We start from the raw sequence: 13,661 nt of genomic DNA, 5'->3' as shown, positions 1-13,661 counted from the left end.
TCTCCAGGCCTCATCCACCACTCTGCTCTCGATGTTCGGCTGCAGCGCAACACAAGTACCCAGCCGACTTTCCCTACTCCTGTGAGTCAGCCTGGCCGGCAAGAAACCAAACCGCCAACCCCCCCCCCCCCCTCCCGGCCAGCATCTCGATGAAGCCAAAGCACAGAAGCCCCGAGAGGCTCAGAGCCCGCGGAGTGGGATGGAGCAGGAGGACTCCTGCTGACCCTGGCGGCCTGAAGGGAACCAGCGCCTCCCTCTCTGCAGTCACGCAAGCAGCGGCTCTTCCAAGGCAGCTCAAGGTGCCTGGCAGCGTCCAGTAGCGCTCCCACTTCCCCCTCCTTCGGCTCCCGCTGTGCGGATCAGGCTGTCTTTGGCAGGAGGAAGCCTTGGAAAGTTGCACACATTCCTCGCGAGAGGGATCAATCTGCTGTTTCCATTCTCTCCCGACGGAGCGCACGGAATGGCTGCGCGCGGGCCCGGGGGGACTTCGGGACCACCAGAAAGGGAGGAGGGAAGCTCAGCCCCCTTTCCAGGCGCCTATAAAGCCGGGCCGGGCATCCGACTGCCGCCTCAGAGCGGAGCCCGGAGGCATCTCGCAGGCGTTGAGGCGGGAGAGCATCCCCTCACTCGCCGCCCAGAGGCTCCGCTCGAGTAAAGGCCGTCCGTCCCGTGCAAACGACGCCCCGACCCTTTCCTCCGTGCCACCCATGGGGGAAGCCCGCCGGGCGGAGACGGAGCCCGCCGCGGCCCTCGCCGGCACCGTCCAGCCGGCGCTCCTGGTCTCCTGCGCCGCCCTGCTGCTGTGCCTGTGGGCGCGCAGAGGCTCGAGGGGCCCCGGCAAGAGGCCGCCGGGCCCCGTCGGCTGGCCGCTGCTGGGCAACGTGCTGCAGCTGGGCCGCCTGCCTCACCGCACCTTCTGCGAGCTGGCGCGGCGCTACGGGGACGTCTTCCAGCTGCGCCTGGGCCTGCGCGCCGTGGTGGTGCTGAACGGCGAGGCGGCCATCCGGCAGGCGCTGGTGCAGCAGAGCGGCCACTTCGCCGGCCGGCCCGACTTCCCCTCCTTCGGCCTGGTGTCGGGCGGCAAGAGCGTGGCCTTCGGGCGCTACACGGAGCGCTGGCGGGCGCAGCGGCGGGTGGCCCAGGCCACGCTGCGCGCCTTCTCGACGGCCAGCACGCCCAGCAAGCGGCTCTTCGAGCAGCACGTGGCGGCCGAGGCGCAGGAGCTCATCGACGGCCTGGTGGCGCTCAGCGCGGGCGGCGCCTACGGCGACCCGGCGCCGCTGCTGACGGTGGCCAACGCCAACGTGCTGTGCGCCCTCTGCTTCGGCCAGCGCTACAGCCACGGCGACGGCGAGTTCCGGGCGCTGCTGGGCCGCAACGACCGCTTCGGGCAGACGGTGGCGGCGGGCAGCCTGGTGGACGTGCTGCCCTGGCTGCAGGCCTTCCCCAACCCCGTGCGCAGCGTCTTCCACGACTTCCAGGCGCTCAACCGCGAGCTGCACGACTTCGTGCGCGCCAAAGTGGCGCAGCACCGGCGCACCTTCCGCCCGGGCGCCTCCCCGCGCCACATCAGCGACGCCATCCTGGAACGCATGGAGCACGGGCCCGGCGCGCAGCAGCAGGGCCTGGCGGGGGACTACGTGGAAGGCACCCTCACCGACCTCTTCGGCGCCGGCCAGGACACCACCTCCACCGCCCTGGCCTGGGTGCTGCTGCTCCTCCTCAAGCACCCGGCGCTCCGGCGGCAGCTGCAGGACGACCTCGACCGAGTGGTGGGCCGCGGCCGGCTGCCCGCGGCCGACGACCGCCCCGCCTTGCCCCGCCTGGAGGCCTTCCTCTACGAGACGCTGCGCTACAGCAGCTTCGTGCCCCTCACCATCCCGCACGCCACCACCGCAGACGTGCTCCTGGACGGCTTCCACATCGCCAAGGGCACGGTGGTCTTCGTCAACCAGTGGTCCGTCAACCACGATGGGCGCCGCTGGAAGGACCCGCACCTCTTCGACCCGGCGCGCTTCCTGGACGCCGCCCAAGAGACCCTCGACCGGGACGTCGCCTGCCAGGTCCTCATCTTCTCGCTGGGCAAGAGGCGCTGCATCGGGGACCAGCTCGCCAAGCTCCAGCTGTTCCTCTTCACCGCCATCCTCCTGCACCAGTGCGACCTGGAGGCCAATCCCACCGAGGAGCTCAGCACGGACTGCGAGCACGGGCTGGCTCTCAAGCCCCTGCCCTACACCCTGGCCGTGAGAAGGCGCTGCCGCCTCCAAAGCCCCAGGCGGGAAGGGCCAGCAGCAGGAGTCGCCCCCGTTGACTCCTGAGGTTTCCCGCAAGACATTCTGCTTGGGTGCTGAGGGGGAAAAACTGCCTCTGGCCCTGGGAACCATTTCCCATCCTGTACATCCTGTGGCCATTTCTGCTACTGTGCCTTTAGGAACCGCTTGGTCGGCAGCCTTTAGCCCATGATGATTGGAGCCCTGGGAAGCTTCCACTGGCTCAGATTTCTGCATATTTTCAGGCTACTGTGGAAGGTGCAGGAACAGACTAGGCTGGGGTTTGGGTTTTTTTTTTTTTTGCTCTTTTTTATTTTCTTTTTGGTAGCAAGTTTGCAATCAAATGCTTTCTCTGTTCCGTTCTTCCTGCACTTCTTTCTGCCTGTTGCCGCTCAGTAACAGTGGTCTAGTCAAGCAGATTTCTTAAAGCAGAGGCACTCTGGAACCATTGTGACTGAAATAACAGCTGCCTGGTCCTTTCTGGGAGACTGGCATGGAGCAACCTCCCAGCAGCTGTGCTGCCTTCAGAGATGACTAATTTATCCCTGTGTGGAAGGGGTTATCTACCCAAGAGGAACATTATTATCCGTACGGCACAGACAGGGCAAGGTATGAAGGCTGAAGGGTTTGAATTAAATATGATCATAGAATCGTAGAGTTGAAGGGTTCCATGGAGGCCATCTAGTCCAACCCCCTGCTCAGTGCAGAATCAACCTGAAGCATCCCTGACAATTGTTCGTCCAGCTGCTGCTTCAGGAGTGCCAGTGAGGGGTTGCTCACCACCTCCAAGGGCAGCTAATTCTACTGCTGAACTACTCTGACTGTAACATTGGCAAGGCAGAAACTATGTTTCCACAAAGCAGGTATGCAGCCCAGATGCACACACACACACACACACACACGTCCCTGAGAGTGTAAAAGTCCCCTGGGAAAAATGCTTTTGCCACGATCAACATCACTTTTCAGTCAGGTCTCCTTCTAGAGGTTCTTGGATAGATTTTGGGGGTCCCTGAACTTGAATGGAGAAAAAACACACATTTATTTTCACTAATTGAAATTCAGCATTTTGCTCAATTATGAATGTAGGTGACAAATCACAACCATATTAACAGTGCTCGTGTCTTTGTAATCAATAGAAATTACAGATATTTTAATTTCACGTTACAGTTGTTTTTATTTAATGCGTTGATAAAGAAGCACCCATTACTATATTTCAGATTTGGTTTTTTTAGTATTTTGATTGCTGTATTTCAGTATAAGTGGTTTCCTTTGTAATCATGTGTATTTTATTTCATGTAAACTTTGCCACACTGCCAAGAGTGTCCCGGGCACAAAAAAAGTGAAGGACCCCTGCTCTAGAGGAAAATGCCTCCTTGCTACCTCTGGGCCAGGCTGCACTGAGAACATGTGGGCAGCTGAAAGTAGAAGAAAAAAGAGTAGGATGCAGTTGGAGGGGGGGATATAGTTTGCAGGGAGGAGGCTTTGTGGACTCCAGGAGAGGAGTGCTGCTGACCCTTTCCCCACATCCCGCACCTTGTCTGCCGGGATTTTTTTGCTCCCCCCCCCCCATTTCAGAGACATGTTTGCAACCACCTTTTGCTTGCCATGCTGCAGGAAGGAAGGGAGTTGCCCGGGGAAAGAGGCAGGCAGTGAAAGGATGAAATCTGCCCTCTCCCCCACAGCTTCTCTGTCCCGAATCACCCATTTCTGAAACTCTTTTCCTTGGAAAACTGGAGTCTTTTGTCACCTTGAACAAAATTTTAATCCTGCATAAGCTTTGGCGGACTTGTTCAGTGGGTGTTCACTGGGCAGCCTTTTGAGGAGGAGGGACAGGAAGCAAACCAGCAAGTCAAGAGGCCATGAAATGTAGGAAGTAGAGAATGAAATGTAATTATGTAAAATATAAACACCATTCACATGGCATGCTAAGCTACTGCCTGTAACTGATGAGGAATCCCAGGGTTCACTTAGATTAGGGGTAGCCAAACTGGCTTGCCGGAGGTCCATGGACTACAATTCCCATGAGCCTCTGCCAGCTTGCCATCCCTGGGTAGTCACAGTTAGCATTAGATAAGAATCACTTGTGGTTTAGTGGGGTGGGGGGAGAGGGAAAGGTAGTGTGAAGCTTTTCCTTAGTCCTCATCCATTTGAGAGCCCTCTTCCCCGCTAAAGTCTTGGCACGGCTGTGTCGGTTGTTACTCAAGTAGCAGCAGCAGCAGCGACCGGATTCTGTAATCATCTTTCCTCAAGTGCAGAAGCCCGTGATGTTAGCAACTTTGTCAGTTTCAGTTAAAGCTGAAATGAAAATGCAAGCCTGCTTGTAAAATGCATGAATTTGGCAGCTCCTTGTGAGCTTGCTGCTCCCAGCCAGCCAGGCTGTCTGGAAGTCAGCTTGTTGTTGTTGTTTTTTTTCTGGCATGGGTTTGCACGGAGCTGTTCTCTTTATTTTTTTGTTATTGGGCCATAGTCCCCTACCTTGAAATTGAACCAAGCACCACCAGGTGTTTAATACATTTACAGGGATGAAGCCTTGCTAGTTGTATCCAGATCCTTTATGCTTTAAGGTGAAGCCTCTTTCTCCCCCTTTGTATTGGGGAGAACAAGGAAGAACCAAACAGTCTTCAGAGGGGAGACTGAGGTCACATAGGAGATTGCCTGAGCACAAGCAAAGCTGCCCTTGCTTAACGTTTCCTTCTAGCGTCCACAAGGGAAGCCTGGAAGAAGTTAACTTGTAGGGCAGTTTGTTCTTCCCACCAATTGTTACACTTGTCACATAAGCTGGTATTGGGGATTTATTTTTATCTTTAATACTGCAGCACATATTTGACTTTCCCGTTGTGGACTTTCCCATTCTGAAGTGTGAATTAAGGTGTCTTTCCCATAGTTTTTCTGTGTGTTATTTTGTAATAAGCATTACTTGAATGTTACTTAGTATTTTTATACATGTGACTGTGTCCTGTCTGAATAAAGATCTTGGCTCAATTTGTTGCATTCCTGCAGGGAAGGACTGTGGATGACCTCACACACGGACACCAAGGGAGGCTTCCACATGGGCACTGAAGGGAAGTAGCAGGCTCTTCGGCATATTACTCAGGACGTATGTGGGAGAATTGTCCAAATGGGATGCTCCCTCCTTAACTTTTAATCAGAATTGTGTGCATGGTCTACCAGTTCCACAGCTAGGAGATAAAACTGAGTGCAACGTACCGTTCTAGAAGGCTTGGGTTCCAAAAGGAAGTTGTGACTTGACCAAATTGCTGTGCATAAATCTTCCGTGGTCAGCCTCATTTCTTCAACTGTGACTTCCAGAAGAGTCCCTTGCCTAGAAAGTGTGTGCAGGTAAAGCACTGCATACTTGAGGAATCTGGTAAATGCTTAATACGGGCTGAACACTGATTTGGCATCTTGGTCATGAGGACGTTGCAGCCCTGTTGCTTAAATGGAATTTTGCCCTATCCAAGTGCACAGTTTATGGGCACATATTTTCCTTGTCTCAGAGTGGTTGTAGGTTTATCTCAGTGACCTTGAATCCATAAAACTCAACTCCCCAGTGGGCTGCAAAGACACACCAAGTTTTGGGGGGAGCTGCTTTTTGGAAGCATTTTGGAAGTATGAAGATGTAAAGAAGTATAAAGAGAGAGAGAGTAAAGTACCACCCCAGTCCCTCTTTTCATGTATGGTGAGAAGAGCTGCTGGATGGGCAGGTCACTTCACATGGGGAGGATTCCTTTGGACCAAAGGCAGGTTCAGAGACCCCCTTAGACTCCCCTGCATTTTATCTGGCACAGCCTCCCACCCCTGAGTCTGAGCTCCAGTGTTCTACACACAAGCCTGTGGGGTGGAGACTCATCTTCCCCATGATCTACTTTGTATGGTCACATATCAGCACAGAAAATATATTCCTTCCAGTTCTGAAGCAAGTCTCTCTGTGTGTATAGGGGAGCATCTGTTCTATTTCCTCAGATGCTTAGGTCAGCTCCCTCTGCTCCCTCAGGTAGGGCAGTTAATATTCTAATTATTTTGAATGGCATTTATGGGTCACCATGGGCTAGCCTTCCAGTTTCGAATAGCCCTCTGCTCAGGTAGCAGGCTCCTGGCTAGCTCCACTCACCCACTGGTGAGAAACCTTTTCCTAATATTTAACTGCAAGATGAGTGAAGCAAAAACTCCAAGGGCAGCATCCACTTGCAGATTCCGCGCAACAGCCCTGAAGACTACGAAGAGGGACTTCAAGGAGTCAGCTGATAGCCTGCCCAAGGCTTTTGGGGTGAGGCCTCAGACCGAGAAGAGGGATCTCAAGGAGGTGGCTGATTCCCTGCACGAGGCTTCCAGGCAGGGGAATCAGAAGGTGGGGTACGCAGGTGTGCAATTGGCAGCCTCTGCAGAGGTCTTGGGGGTGGGTTCCTCCGCCACCAGCCAGGACTGGAATGTGGACAACGCAGAGCACTGCGGGAGTCACAAGGGGCCAGCGTGCCCCAGTGGTGATATTGCTCCAGTCCCTGGGCAATCCCTAGCTGTGGGGCAGAGCCTTTGCAGAAGCTGAGACCTCCCCAGGAGTGGGGGGAGTGCCAAGGTGCCAGGTGGGAAAGGGACCAGGTCAAGTTTGTGTGGGGATAGAAGGCAGCTCGTGAGTCGGCATCCGCCATAGAGGTGGCACCCAAGTTCTCCCATCATGGAGCTGGCAGTAGCTTCCAACAGGAGCCGCCACAGATGGTGGCTTGAGCAGACTCTGTCCAGGCAATTGCACCTCTGGCTGCCCGGGTGATTTGCAACGCCTACAGCCACCTAACCTGTCATCAAGTCCAATGGTGCACAGGTTTTTTGCACAGTTCCCAGAACAGGGAGAAATTGTGATGACCACTCCCACCAGCCACCCAGTTTTGGCACCACTTCCAGGACAGAGAGCAATCATGATGGCCGCTCCCACCCACTCCCAGTTTTTCCTGCAGCTTCCAGGACAGGGAGCAATTGTGATGGTCTCTCCTGTGCTTCAGCCCTTCCCAGGGACCTTCCTGCATGTCCAGGGCAGCAGGGCACAACCTTTCATAGGCTGTTGGTGGCAGCCATATGGGGGGGCATGGTCCTTCCAGCCAACGAGGGGGGCATCCCCCTCCTTTCCACCAGGTGCAATGCAAACCACTCAGCCTCCTCTTGGGGGGGGGAGATAGTGGAGCCTAGGGGTGGACCCCCAAGACGGGGGAAGGCATTCCCAAGGCTATGGAGCCCCTCCTCCCCCCAAGGAACAAAAGGGCAACCGGTCTGAACATGCCATCTGTTTGTACAATGATCTTTGGAGTGGAGGCAGGGGGAAGCTGACCCTTGCTACACAGCATCACTTGCCAATCTGCTGTGTCAGGAGTCAGAGTTCGGGGTCCCAGATTCTAAAGAGCTCCCTCTTTAGATTTGACTTCAGACATGGGGGATGGCAGGTGGTCAAGGGCAAAACCCAACCATGGGAATTCTCTGCCATGTTGTTCCACATGGAGCATTTCCCACGTTTACTGAGCTAGGTCCTGGCTACTACAAAGGACTCCGCTCCTGCTGACCTTTCAGAGGACCTGAGCTGCTGGACTTTAAGGATCTGGATGAAAGGATATTTTGGTTTCCTTAACAACTTCAAAACATCTCATCCTTTCCCCATCATTACAAGCAGACATTGAGATCTGAAAAGGTTACATCGGGGGGATGGCACTGTTCTTGCATCCCTGGAAATGAATATTTATTGTTTGCTCAGGAAGACCATGGAGAACCTGAAAGTGCCCCTGTTCCACACCACAGTGGTTGCATTCAGAAGGGGTCCAGCCCAAGGCTGATGACAGTGCCTCAAGGATGAGATGGATAGAAAGAATGAGATGGCACCTAAGAGGACCTCAGAAGGACCTCAGCTGGTGAGTCAAACAATGGAAGTTCAGCATGGAATTCCTTCCACATATTTTTAGCGCCCTACAATGCGGAATATCCTGACCTTTCTGGACCTTACAGAGGCGTACTTACACTTCCCTGTCCACCAAGCATCACACAAGTACTTACACTTTGCATTCCAGGAATACTAATACTCTCTGGACTGTCATCTTCCCCCAGGGTTTTCACCAAGGCCAGGGGGCCTTCATGGCCCGACTGAGGCAGGAGGAAGTACACAGCTCCTGTACTGCTACATTGTTCTGATCTGGGCTTTGAATTTCGCAACTGCAGCGCGGTCCACAGCACATACCATCAACTGTTTGGAATGCCCTGGCCCCCAGGTACGCTTCTCCAATGGCCACTTGATGCTGATAAGGGCCTGATCCACCTGGGGGCAGGATTGACATGACACAAGCCACAGTCTTCTTGTCTCTCGACAAGCAAAGATTGCCAGATTGGTCTGAGAAGTCCTAGCCTGCAGTGCAGCTACCATCATGCATGTGACAGTCATTCAGGACCTACTGATCTCCACAATAGACATGATCCTGTTGGATTGCTTTCACTCCAGGCCTTTGCAGTAGACTCTCTTACCTTACCATTAGGTGACAGTTCTAAAGAGGCATGGGGAGTTACATGGCCCACCAAGCTCAAAGACAGCTGCAATGGTGGGTGGTCCCTGGAAACTGTTGTCCCTTCTAGGTCCCTAGAAGATAATCACAACATATGCCAGCAAGAGTGGCTGGGGGGCATACAGCAGGGGCCACGCTCTGCAGGGATGGTGTACTTCAGCTGAGGCCAAGCACAACTGAAGCTGACTTAAAGAACAGCTTGAGAGCCCTGCGGGCTTTTCAACATCGTTGACAGCGTTGCTGTCATATTCTCATACATACCAACACATGTCTACCAAGACCCATGTCAATCAATAGGGCAGAACAAGATCACAGTCTTTGGTCATCAAGGCAATGAAGCTGCTGCTGTGGGTGGAGTCAAACCATGCGGACCTGAAGGCAGAACAACTCGGGGCTCGCCAGCATAGAGATGGATTGGCTAGGCAGGCAGGACCTACACCTGAGGAATGGAGTCTGAATCAAGACATTTTGCTCCCAAGAGTGACCTGCTTTGGCCAGCCATATTTGCATTAGATAACATTAGTGAACAATTGTAAGAATCAGAGTGTCGCATCAAGATTCCACGATCCACTAGTGGTGGAGGAAGACACCAGGATCTATCACTGGCCAAGAAACCTGTAGTGTTAACCCAAGTCCTGCCATCTGATAAGCAGCATACTCCGAGAAAGGGCACAGGTCATCTGTGTCATCCCATTTTGGCCTTGACACCTGCAGTTTTCAGACTGCATGCAGTTGAAAACCTAGAAACCTTGGTGCTTACCCACCAGACTGGATCTCCTGATTCAGGGGTCAGTATATTATCAAGACTTGGATTGGCTCTGGCTGATGGCATGAAAATTGAGAGGGAAAACCTGAAACACAGGGGCCCTCTAGAGAAATCGTAGCAGTCATGGAGACCAGCAACAAAATGGAGCTACAACCACATATGGCAAACTTCAAGGTAGTGGGCAGCAAACCATAAGGTGAACCCACTTCTGCCAGAGGTGACAGAAGGTTTTGTTCAATGGATGTAAGAGAGGTCTGAGACTGAACAACTCAGAGGGACAGGTCACTGTGATTCATGAGACTCTAGGCCACAGTAGGCGCTGGAGTCTTAGCTCAAGCAGATACATCAAGAGATTCATCAAGAGTCTGACCCAGTTGGCTTCCCCAGTGAAGCACCATTTCTCCTCCAGGAAACTCTGCAGTCTTGAGGGCACTGCCCCACTCACCATTTGAACCTCTAAGAGCAGCTGAACTACAGTGTCTGTTTTTGGAAGTGACCTTTCTAGTGGCAGTGACCTTGGCAAAGGAGTGTCAGCTCATGAAAGCAGCTGTGCATCTTCTGAAAAGATTTTGTGACATTATGCATGGATTTTTCCTTCATTCCCAAAGGAAACATAATGCCTCCCCGAGAGACCGTTTACACACTGGGACCATTTACACACTGGGTCATAGACCATTTACACACTGGGAATTTCACTGCCGCAGCTCACGTGCAGGAGCAAAATTCAGGGGTGGATGAGGTGCACCAGGCCTAATGCTCTCCCATGTGGGTGCAGGAAGAAGTGGGACAACCTGCCATGACTAAAACTCCAGCCTGCAGCCCGGCATGAAACCTCCAGTGCATAAATGGTCATAGGCATTTAATTTTGGCTTTTTGTAATTTTAAATTATTAATATGTTTTGTTGGTTTTAATAAACATTTTCCACAGTGTTGTATACTGTCCCGGGATGACAGGCTCATGAGGGGCAGCTTATAAATTCAAATAATAAATAAATAAAAGACCCAAGCAAAAAGTTGTCAGGAAGGAAAGGGGAAAACAATCCACAAAACCCCGGGGGAAACCTTAGAGGAGTTTCCTACTACTCCAGAGCAGCAAAGACAATATAGAGAGGTATTGAAAATAACTTTGGTCTGATCACGGGTAACTTAGGAAGGTGTTAAGAAAATAAAATAACCAGTGATGCACAATGGCTTGGTTGTACTTGATTTGGCTTTTTCAGGGGGTTCTCGTTCCCTTTAAGCAGGGCTTTTTTGGTACTCACCAGGCCTGAGCAGTGGCTCTTTTTTCAGGGACACTCTGAACTCCCCCTCCTGGTCTGCTGGTCCGCCCCACTCGGCCAGAGCAAGAGAAAGTGGACCCCCAGGAACAGCCTGGTAGGAATCTGCAGTGGGAGGAGGGAATGTGAAAATTGACAGAGCAATTTCTTAATCACAAAACACACACACTGCTTTCAACAATGCGTCATTGATGTTGACAGAGACGAATCTTGGAAAAAGGTTTGTTGTGTTGAAAGGATCATTCAGAGTGTTAAGCTTTTTGGACTTCATGTGTAAGCTGCCCAGATAAACCTGTCCTGTTGGTCAATCAACCAAAGTGTTTGTCATTTTACCAATTACATAACACCAGGACTGAAGCTTGGGGTGGGGAGTAGGTATACAGTCTCACTTGGGGCACTGTTTTGCTCCCCTGAATAGTTTTCCCCTACCAAATTGTTTTAATTGGTGGCGTGTAGGGTTATTTTCAGGTGTTATTTTAGTTTATTTATTTATTATATTTATATAATAAATTTATAGTTTTCACATGTTCTGTAGGTGCATCACCACTCATTCCCCATCAAGGGCAGGGCAGGGTAGGGCAGAAGAGTGACAGGACCTGAGGCAACCTAGACATTTAAGACACGTGGAACCTCACAGGAGGGCAATTCAGCTTTGGAAAATTGCACAGGAGGGAAATGAAGCCCTCCTCCCTAGTGCCATTCTCACTCACAAGCAGAATCTGCCACCACAGCACTTGGGAACGTTATTTCCTGGAAGTTTCATGATTGTGAGGGGACCCACATAGTCACATATCATCTGGTTGAGTCCTTACAGCAGGCTTTCTTAACCAGCGTTTCTTGACGGCTCTGGAAGGGTTTCCCAAAAGGTTCAGAGTTAGTTTTTAAATATATTTTTAAAATTTGTTACCTGTCTTTGGATGATACAACCATATACGGTCATGTCAACCCCCCCCCCCCCAAAATGGCCCATGATGGGCCTGGAGGGGGTGGGAAGGGGAGGGGCCCTGGGTGGACATGCACACAGCTATGCTTCACAACTATATTCTGCATCATTGCTCCACTTCTGGGGCTTCTTGATGCCCGAAGAATGTTTCAGGGGTTTCTTGATGGTAAAAACACTGAGAAAGGCTGCCTTTCAGTATCGCAGGTTGCCTATTCCCATCCTAGATAGTAATTGGTATGTGGCCTTGCTCTTAACTGATGAACAATGGACAGCCCCTAAAAACTGACATATTAGTTTTCTGGGATGTTTTCTCCACTTCCTAAAGATGAGCTTGCTCCTATAACGAAATAAGCCCATCCCATTCTGTGTTTGTTTCACCTGGTAACAAGAACTCCAGCAGGGAGCTCCTCACTCTGGGAGACTGAACCTTGTGCCCTTCTGCATACAAAAGCAAAAGCATGTTCTCTACCACTTCCCCCCAGAGGTGAGGGGAAAAAAAATCAAAAGCAATCACTTGGGGGGTGTGTGTGATCATTTGAGTCTGGAGGACCTCCTTGACTTAAGTGGCACATCTTACAGTACAATTCAGCCTTTGTTTGTTTCCTTGTGCTGCTGAATTGATGCTTTCAGATCCAGCCAATATCCCAAGGCTGTTATCAGGTTGCTTTGTTTAAAAGACTGATCTGTACAAATGAGTCACCGAGGGTTCAAACATAGTCCATTCGACAGATAAACATGCTAACAAATTTATATGTCTATCTATATCTATATATCTGCAGCCCTGTTTGCTAACTGGCATCTTTGAATCCTACTGGATTCTCTTTTGGAGGCACTGTTGAGAAGGTGGCTCAAGCAAAGGGCCTTTTCCATGAATATTGTAAAGGTATTGGATCTATTATTTTATTTTTGAACATGAAAATTATTGATATTGTCCCAAATACAGATTATGCCATTTATCTATTGCCAGAGCTATGAAAGCAAGCTGGCAGCCCCCCCTCCCCCGCATCCAACCACCTCTTGCCACGGGAGTCTGGGAGCTGATGGGAGCACCCCCCACCCAATCCTGCCAGCTTTTGCTCCACAGGGCAGGACAGGGCAGGGAGCCAGCAGCAGGCCAACCCCCCACGCCCCTCAGAAGTTGTGGCAGTGGGCACCCATGGCAGAGGCTGGCAGCGCACCTCACCCTACGCAGAGGCCAGCCAGAACCACAAGTGGCTGTGTTGGAAGCCTGGTGGGGAGGCTGGTAGAGGCTGCTGGCGTTCACTGCCCATGGGGGCGGCAAGTCAGCATGAGGACTGTGGTGGAGGGGGCAGGGAAGAGCCTCTGCTTGGCCCTCAGCGGGAGAGGGCCCTTCTAGTGAGAGCCCGTCAGAGCCGCCACCCCCAGTACTTTCCGATGGTGCATCAGCTCCGCTGAGTGGCAATCAGAGGGTTGGCGTGTCAGAAGTACCCAACACGTTGTATTAGATATCTACTGGAACAGAAATGACAGTCAGTCAGTCAATCAAAGGTTTATTACATGTTGCCATCAGCTCTTACAATTTTCCATTCCAAACAATTATAAATAACATACATGTGTAATTTATACAGGAAAAGAGTCACAGTCCTGTCAGGGCTGGTTTTGTCTGTTTGGAACCATTTTCTAACTCTCCAAATATTTTGCCACCTGTCTGTCCTTCAACTCCATGACAACCAAGCCTTCGGATGGACTCTTTGAGATGCAGGTGAGTCATGGGGTGTGGGACTGAGTTTGAATCCCCAGTCGGTCATAAAGCTAGCTGGTTGCCCTTGAACCAGTCACCATCTTTCATGAAGTTTAACCACATAACATTTTAGGTATTTAAAGCGCTGTTCCTCAGTTGCCACTTTATTTTAT

General features: G+C 51.8%; 1 pseudogene; it reads left to right on the top strand.

Annotated features, from left to right (window-relative positions):
* The first annotated feature begins 369 nt into the window (after positions 1–369).
* On the top strand, positions 370–2,473 carry LOC143830401 (cytochrome P450 1B1 pseudogene; annotated as a pseudogene).
* The last annotated feature ends 11,188 nt before the right edge of the window (positions 2,474–13,661 follow it).

Source organism: Paroedura picta, chromosome 2 (assembly GCF_049243985.1).
Source record: "Paroedura picta isolate Pp20150507F chromosome 2, Ppicta_v3.0, whole genome shotgun sequence".
Classification (NCBI taxonomy): domain Eukaryota; kingdom Metazoa; phylum Chordata; class Lepidosauria; order Squamata; family Gekkonidae; genus Paroedura; species Paroedura picta.
This window is presented reverse-complemented; position numbering and strand designations above follow the sequence as displayed.